Raw genomic sequence first — 7250 nt, forward strand, 5'->3', positions numbered from 1 at the left:
AAAGCACCTGTTCTTATGTTTTATGTTTCATTCCTTGTTCTCTTCCTTTCAGACTGGTATCTGCTCTTCTGTAAGGGTTGATCCCACATTACTCCCAGAACGGTTGCCTTTGAATCAGTGAATGAAGATAACTTACCCTCCAGCCATGAAGTTCAGGACCCTGGGTTTGCCGTCCTGGGTTGTTCTCCCTCCACGTCTTTCGTAGCAAAGCTCTATCAGGGACTTGACTTCATGGAACTCGACACAATATGTATATGTTTTAAACTTAAAAGAAAATGGATTTGGTAAATTTTGTATGAGTACCTGATCATGGGCTGTGTGGAACAAGTAAAAGAAGTCGCAGAGTGTAGGTCAGACTGTATAAAGGTGCGACAGCAATTTTTGTGCTGGCATAAGTTATTTTTTAATGTTGGACTACTTTTTTAATGCAGCCTGTCACCGGTGTGATTAGTTTTCTTTCCCTGGTCATCTTGTACCAATTTAACATTGACTTGGTGGAATATAGCAGCAGGCACATGTCACGGGGATACAGGTTCATCACTCTTTTTGTCCTATCCTTTCCCCACTAATAAGCACTGGGGGGTATTATGAGGAGACGTACACAAAGGTAGACCAAGGATCCCCAACTTGGGCTCAAAAGAATACGAATGTAATAACACATAATTAGGGGTGGCTTGTAAGTTGCCTCCCATATTTCATAATCTGAGGATCACATAGCCTGACGGTGTTGAATGTACTCTATATACAAAGGGTAGCTTTTTTAAACAAATGCACCCATTTGTCATCCTCTGGGCAATTTGGTTTAAAGCAATTTTCAGATAACCATTTTCCATGGCCTTCACCAGTTCTAAAAGGTCATTTTCTCGAGTGCTTCCTTTTGCGGCTGGAAAACCCAAGCTTTTCCAATGTTTCTTCATTATTGTGACTTTTGATAGGCGGGGACAGCCTGATTGCCCCTTTCCAATCATTCCTTGGATCTGATGAGCACTCAACAATACAGTTTAACTGTGACTTTTAAACTTTTCACACTTTCATTGACTACTGATTTGCAGTGATTGGACATGCTGAGATCAGATAACTGAGCACAGGCAGGGAATTGAACCTGGGATCTTCCTGTCTTACATGCCCAGGTGGAATGTTTTATGGCATCATGGTAAACACTGTTGTGAACTGGGTAGGGAGTGTCACAAAAATGCCTTTAGTGAAATTGCGCTGGTACAGTTTGGGAGTTTTTGTTTAGTTTAAAAGAAAGGGTGATCAGGGCATACTGCACAAATTCTACCTTTTTAGTGTTTTTCATTCTGTGGGAAAAGAATTGCTAGAACTAAAATAGTTAATGAAGGGAATGGTTTTTGGAGAGATCGGCAGTTGCAGATCTTTTGCCTCTCCTTGAGAACTCAGCATATTATACTATTGTTCCCATCCTGTTATTAAGTAATACATAGTGAGGACTGCTGCAGTGACTTCGAGAGTATTAAGATGGAAGTAATGCAAAACACTGGGCCTTCTCCCAAAATGCTGATGCAATGCATTGGGTAATTATCTCTGTCAAAATATATTTGTTCTCTCCTTGGGTTTGAGTTTGCCACTTTTGCTAAATATGATGTTTTAAAACAAGGTATTTCTAATCATAACAATGACATATGCCCTTCTGGTTAAGTTGGTTGGCAAATTCAATGCATGAAATCATGCTGGGCCACTCTCAAGAATTTGAAAACCAAAAGGAAAAAAAAATTGGGCTCTCCATCATGCTGTATCCAGGACTCATACACAATTCTTTCATCATGGGAATCATTGACCCACAGAGACACCACTCTCCAAATCCCATCCATCAACTGCAGATACCATAGTGAAGGAAGAAATGAAGCAGTGTGCTAATATTTCTAAGATAACAAGGTGTAGAGGTGTGGATGAATACAGCAGGCCAAGCAGCATCAGAGGAGCAGGAAGGCTGACGTTTCAGGCCTAGACCCTACTTCAGAAAATCATATTTCTATATTGCTCACCTATCCCTGCCTAACAGAATCACATCTGCTCCTTTGGAATGTATTAGTTGACTGCAGATAGACTAGCTTTTCTGGAAATCTGTTTCCTGAGGCCAGAGAATCCCAGAGTTAGGCTCTGTTTTGTGCGAAGTGGGTGCTCTCAGATGAGGCAACACAATTAGACCCCAACCCTCTCCCCCGAGCTATGGAAGGGAACACTAGTATCATATGCTGTCCTGATCACTCTAACTTGGTCTTGAGACTGCTTGAGTGAGTTCAGGATTGGTATTAATTCATTAATTGGTATTAAATGCTGTTCCATATTGAAATAACCTGTTAACACTCACTATCCAGACTTACCCTTGGGGGAAGTGCTGGTCAGCTGCTAGTGAAATTCATACCTCAATGTGCGAGTATCGCCTTCAGCAGAGGAGGAAAAAGGGAAGTTTTTTTTCTTTGAACTGCACTGGGTATGGTAATGACCCATCTTAGGAATCAGGTGTCAGTTATTTACCAGAAGACCCAGGATATAGTAAACTTATAATTCTGCAACATACTTTCAAATTGCAGAATGGTAATCCATTTAATCAGTCAGTACAAAGTTGTTTTTTTCTAAATGAAACTATAGCTATAATGTTTCAAAGTGAATACAATATTACATGTAAATACACGGAGGCCAGTAGCACTAAGAGGCATCCTGTTATAGCTATTTTAAATGTTGCTTGCTTTCTACAACATTACTGATAATTTTTTTGGCATCTGGCAGCGATCATTACTATTTAAAACAGAATTTTTTTTTGGAGTCTCTCAATATCTCAGTGAGTCACAATGCCATACAGTTTAGGCATGCCCTCGGTTCCATCCCAGTAAGTAGAGAGTTGGTTGGTTCTCGGCTGGGACAGGAATTGGCATGCTGTACATGAGCTAGGCAGTAGACACATTAAAAGCTGTCAGACAAAATTCCTGCTACTTATTGCTATCTAGTTGAGGAGGGTTGGAGTCATTGGAAAGCTATGACATTGGATGGATGTAGATGAGACGGGAATGTGGTGCCTACCATGTTTGATCAGCACGCCAGTTCTTACTCTTCATTTGTTAAGTTGGTAACCAAGAAGATATCTTCAAGATATCTTCTCTGTGAGCTTAGCAATGGCTTTTAAAATGGAAGGGCCTTCACTCCCTCCTGTGGTTCAAGTGGTGAAGTGCAGTTGTGTGGTTTGGTGAACCATATAGATCAGAAATGACTTGAGTTTGGTAAATTTAAGGTTTCTACAAATGAGAGATGGGGAAATTCAGACAACTTTGCTGTTTGCAAACGTACTGGAAAGAACACTTCTAGTCTTCAGGTGAAGATACTGTCTGTAATGTGCATCTGTCCCTTTGCATACACACCGCAATCAAATAGCCTGTCTACACTTTGTCAGAAAAACAGAATGGTTTTCTATAATCACGTGATAATGTCTTTCAAGACAACAGAGGATAGTGAGTACTGGCAAGCTGTGAAGAATTAGACTAGTTTTATTCAATTGCAAACTAAGCCTAATATCTAAGTTATTTTGTAAATGTGAACAAAATGCCTCAAGGTGATATTGACCTTTGTTTATTTCAGAACTAACGTTTTCTTCATGTGGCATTTAACAAATATAACCAAGCAAACGTAGCAATCTAGGAAGCGAAAATCAACATAACAAATACAATTCAAATGAAGACTTTGACATTGATTTTATATATAATATATATATATATTTTCGGTTCATTTATATTGTAAGTGGTATAAAAACTGTTCTTTGGCATTCAGAATGACATTCTATTCAGTGGGACTTGTCCAAGGCTTTTGTGTTCATGAGCCATAGAGGTGTGGCTCGTGGAATCATAGAGCCATTTGGAAAGTTTAAACTCCTTTTCCCACCTTTCTGAAGCTGTTGAAGTTGGCAGCCTAATGTTCTGATTTCGGTTTCATCCCTCAGTGAAGGAAGAGCTCCATGAATGGACTTCCTCCAATTCTGTGGACTCAAACCTATGAATACGGCAAATGTGAAATGTGGGTACAAATAAGGTTGGATTGTCTGGTCTCATGGATTGTGCTTTGGACATCCCTGCTGTATAGGATGCACTTCCCAGTCAGAGACCTTCTGACTTAAGCCCCTTTGCTCTTCGAATTGTTACACCTGTTATTAAACTCCTGTCGACAAGATTCCTGAATGTACACTCCCTGGCAGTTTTCACAAATGTTTAATAGCAGGCAAGCAGGCTGGCTCAGTCTGTGCACTGGGAGCAAAATGTTACTTGGAGCAATCTCGAGAGCAGGGTCTTTATACAGGACTGTATTTGTAAGGATCAACTGCAGGGGGTTACTTTGAATTTTGAGAAGAAAGATCATTTGGACATTTGGCACTTTCGGTTGGGTCTTGCAGAATTTGGTTAACATTGTAAGCAGCCAGGATCATTTGACACCAGAATCTTTGGTGACAGGAATTTAGTGCTTGTAAACAGGAAATTAAAGATGGCATTGGGATTTTGTCAAGGGAATGAAACATTGATCACTTAAATCCAGTTTAAGTGGATTTCAGTTTATATGTTTTAATTCTGAATGTTTAGGTTTACTTCTTTGAGACCTTGTCATCAGCTTCCTTCTTGATGTTATGTTAGATAGGCCCCAGTGTGATAATGAAACAGAGCACAGTCAAAGAAAAGTACAAACAATTATTCAAAGATGGAACAAAGAGATTTGATTGGTAACTATCTTGAAGACTTTTTCAGAATTTGTTGTTGCCCCTATTTTATAAGAAAGCAGAAACCATTAACATTCTTCAAAATGTACCTGATAGGAGATGTGTTCTCAAAGTTCGGGCTAGTCATTTTATTTTCTGTCTTGGGTGAGGGAAAAGAGGCATGCTAGCATTTTGGAATCTAAATGTTCTAAATTCTTGTTTTTGAAAGATCTTTTTGATCTCACAGCAACACCCCAAAAGATGTATGTGCAATTTCTCAAAACTCACCTCTTGATAATTTTTTGAGAAGTTCTCTCTTTAAAGTCATTATCAGTGTTGTACTTGGTTCTTTGGTGGCTTTTTTTGCCAAGCTTCAAGGCAGAAATCTTCAGGACTGGCCCTACTATTCTCCCCTCTCTGAATTTCTCTTTTTGTAAAGTACACAGCCTCCACCAAACTGAGCAATTAGCCAAATTTTGAGAATCAGCCTTGTGTTCAGTTTACTACGTTCATAATGTTCTAACGTACTGTCAACAATGTCTGCAGTTAGCTATTTGGAGTCATTGAGGCATACAGCACAGATAAAGGCCCTTCGTGTCTGTGCTGTTTAGAAACAAACACCTAACTGTTCTAACCCCATTTTCCAGCACTTGGCCCATAGCCTTGTATGTCTTCACATTGCAAGTGCACATCTAAATACTACTAAAATGTTCCGAGGGTTTCTGCCTCTACCAGCTTTAGAGTTGGTGAGTTCCAGATTCCCACCACCCTCTGGGTGAAAAAAAATCCCTCACAATGTCTCTAAACCTCCTGTCTCTTACCTTAAATCTGTGCCCCCAGTCATTGATCCTTCCACATCCATCCTAACTATGCCCGTAATGGTTGTATACATCTCAATCATGTCCCCTCTCCACCTCCAGTTTACAGCATAAAGAAACTGTAAAGCTGCCTTTGTTTTTAAGAAAGTTCATGTTGCTGTCCTGAACATCTAATTAAAAACTAATTAATCTGTATTACCTTGCATTTGTGTTTTTTTTAAGTAAATGGTTGGCAACCTGAACGTGGTGCAAAAGAGTTTGTCCACGGATTGTTATCGTTGTTAGCTGTCCATTATGCTGCTGTCAAAAACTTGCTGATGCACATAACTTCAAGAAGAAGTCCTTTTTTTGTACAGACCCCCACATATTAGACCTGGTTAAAAATGGCTAGTGGGAGCCCAGTCGAATTCTTTTCCAGTGTTTAACTGTCAAATATGAAATCCTGAAAAATGATAGTTATTACATAATTCCACTTATTGTTATTTTCCACCTGCTATTTCTTTTCTAAGTTGGGAGGTGTTTGGTTCTTAAGACAATTACTTGCTTTGACCAAGGTAAGGCTTTTTTAGTTAGTTGGAGCAATTAAACCCTTTTTCACTCAAAAAAAAGTCTGAAATTTCCCAGCACCATTAAACTTGGGAAGAAAGTTTACTGCTTAGAGAATCCTTTGCTGTAATGCCTACAACTTGGTTATATATATTGTTCGCATGAATTGTTATCTCCTAGGTCTCAATTTGGTAGCTGGCTGGCTTTTTAACAATTTCTCGCCAAATGATTCTGCCCCTTTCCACTAGTCCCCGTAAAACTCAATATTACTAGAGCCCTACATCACTGCCAACAATAGCAAACTAATTCTGAAAAATTCTGGTTTGAAACAATGTTGTGTGCAATTTTAAAAACAAAAAACACAAATCAATACAGGACTTTGGAAAATGAGAGACTGGGGTCTTGTTTGCAGGTGCTGAGTGTGTGACAGGGTTAAACTCAATTGCTTTTTATTAAAGAAAAGTACTTTTTCCTTCCTCTACAAATATATTGCAAAGGAACTGTATATTGTGTAAAATTTTAAGTGATATTTTGTACATCTCACTATCTCAAATAGTTGTGTATTTATCAAAAGACTACTGTAACTCTTTTTTATGGCACTTGTTTTTCATGTCTATTTATTTTACTTTTGTCTTAATTAATCAGTGATGTTCTGTATGTGAAAGGTCTGAAAATAAAGTGTTTGTTTTCTACATATTCTGTCATACTTGAGCAACTGCATTCAAAGTATCCTTGGCGTAACCTTCCAGTAGTTGTTGATTAGAATGTTTGATATTTTTCCTTTATAAACACGATTCTATATTAGTTGGACTCTGCAATTACACAGTTACAGGTAACTGTTTACATATAAGCTTTTTTTCATTCTAAATGTTTATATGGGTTCATTGGCCCACGTTCCTGTAGAAGTATAAGCAAAAACCATAACAGGAAAGTATGTATATACAACCTTATAAAAATGTATGGATGTGTCTGTATTTACAATAATGAGTGATTAGAGGATCACTGAGGCAGAATACCTTTTAACAGTGGTTAAACTGCAACAGTGCTGTTTAAAATTTTCCAGTCTTGGCATCTCTTGCATTTAACTGTGTAAAATTCTTGTTTTTTTTTGTGCGCTTGTGCAAAATGAGAACTTGTAACTGAGTGCTTAGTCAGATTCACGCTTGAGTGCAATACTGAGGGAGGGCTGT

General features: G+C 38.6%; 1 protein-coding gene across 3 annotated transcripts in view; it reads left to right on the top strand.

Annotated features, from left to right (window-relative positions):
- Positions 1-6752, top strand: part of LOC125447855 (striatin-3-like) — a 53216-nt gene extending 46464 nt beyond the window's left edge. For all 3 annotated transcript variants that reach the window (XM_048522632.2, XM_048522633.2, XM_048522634.2), the window contains one exon: positions 53-6752. The gene's annotated coding sequence lies outside the window, so the exon portion shown is untranslated. The remainder of the gene's footprint in view (positions 1-52) is intronic.
- The last annotated feature ends 498 nt before the right edge of the window (positions 6753-7250 follow it).

The sequence above is a fragment of the Stegostoma tigrinum genome, chromosome 39 (assembly GCF_030684315.1).
Source record: "Stegostoma tigrinum isolate sSteTig4 chromosome 39, sSteTig4.hap1, whole genome shotgun sequence".
NCBI classification, from domain to species: domain Eukaryota; kingdom Metazoa; phylum Chordata; class Chondrichthyes; order Orectolobiformes; family Stegostomatidae; genus Stegostoma; species Stegostoma tigrinum.